A 1,751-nucleotide genomic window follows, 5' to 3' on the forward strand; every position below is an offset into this window, starting at 1 on the left:
TCGAGACTAACTTCGTGTTAGTGCAGTACTGGTCTAGGACCAGTGAGAGTCGTACATACTATGACGCTGACTTTGGGTCGGTTGAGACTGGTCTGAGACCAGTGGTACGCACTCTGAGACTGACTTTAGGTCAGTGGAGAATGATATGACTCATTCTCGATCAATTCTTCTTCTTCATAGTTCAGCGGAGCAGAGCAGAGCCAGCAGCGCTGAGCAGAGCAGAGCTAGCAGAGCCAGCAGTGCTGAGCAGAGCAGAGTAGAGCCAGCAGAGCTAGGCAGAGTAGTGCAGGGCACTGATGGAAGAGATAGTACAGTCGGACATATGGATCAATAGATGGAGTTTCCCCTAGTTGAGAGGGAGTGTTAAATTGGAAACTAGGGCCAAACTCCATGTAGGTCGGCTTATTTATGGCAGCTGATATTTTTATTGGATCCCTCTCGTCGAGAGGTGTAGGATTGATCCAAATATCATCTTATTCCGATAAGTAATTATGGAGATATGAATTTATTTTGTTTATGTAATTATTATCAAGCCGACCAGCTCTTATGTAGGCTCTAGAAGCCCAACCGACGTGTCTATTCATCATCCTCATTTTGGTATAAATAGATGAGGATTTGATATCATTTGCACACACGTATTCTTGAGGTGATCTCCTCTCCACATCTGGGTTTTTGGAGAAGGAGAGAACCAAAAGAATACGCTAGCCTAAGAAGGAGCCCTAAGGAGCCCTAGTTGTAGTACGATGCCCTAATCTGTTGGCAATGGAGCAACTATATGCACAGCAGGGATATCACCAGCCCTCTTCACCAACTCGTCAAGCCCCAGTGTTAAGCTCATTGCTTTTACGTTTTGGTTCATAATCATTAACAGTCAGTCTAACCCCTGCAAGAGGCTGCTCACTTTTCTCGGATTCCATGGATTCCATAGAACATGACACCAGAGAGTCTTTGCTCGACGGTGCGGTTGACTCCGGATTTGCACGCCTACTACAGATAGGCTATAAACAAGAACTCAAGCGTGATCCCTCGGTACTGTCGAATTTTGCGTTTTCGTTTTCCATTATATCGATTTTAACTAGCTTAACGACTACCTATACTACGGGGCTGACCTTCGGAGGTCCGGTGACTATGGTGTACGGATGGCTCATTGCTGGCCTTTTCACTCTCTGTGTGGGACTCTCCATGGCTGAGATTTGCTCTGCTTATCCGACGTCCGGGGGTCTTTATTACTGGAGCGCTATGTTGTCCGGTAAAGAATGGGGGCCCTTCGCTGCATGGATGACAGGCTGGTTTAACATAGTTGGTCAGTGGGCAGTGACAGCAAGTGTAGACTTCTCTCTTGCTCAATTGCTTCAAGTAATTCTTTGATGCAGATATTCCTGTAGCAGTCTCGGTTCTTTGATTCAGATATTCCTGTAGCACAGTAGTACAGGAATCTCGAATATCTCTAAAACTTTGGGGTAATTACAATCGCACATAACTAGGATTCATCTGATATTCTTCAGAGGAAATTACAGTGGTTCAGGACTTCGGACAAGTGTAGTGGTTCAGTACTTCGAATGAGTACAGTGGTCCTATATTTCTCGGATGGGTAACTCAGAAGTAAAGCCTCTCAATGATCCTTGTCTTGGCATAATGAACGCTCTCATGAAGATCTCAGTGTAGGAAGAAAACATAGTCATGGTCTCAGTATATATGTAATGATGTTATCCAACAGAGAACACTCTGTCTTGGCATACCTCTAGATGCAG

The 1,751-nt window shown here is 44.9% G+C and overlaps 1 pseudogene; it reads left to right on the forward strand.

Moving 5' to 3' along the window:
* Positions 1–915: 915 nt before the first annotated feature.
* LOC149145576 (amino-acid permease BAT1 pseudogene) lies at positions 916–1,368 on the forward strand (annotated as a pseudogene).
* Positions 1,369–1,751: the final 383 nt, after the last annotated feature.

This window comes from Pinus tabuliformis, chromosome X, assembly GCF_031772625.1.
Source record: "Pinus tabuliformis cultivar Carrire ecotype Pingquan chromosome X, CPIR1, whole genome shotgun sequence".
Lineage (NCBI taxonomy): Eukaryota > Viridiplantae > Streptophyta > Pinopsida > Pinales > Pinaceae > Pinus > Pinus tabuliformis.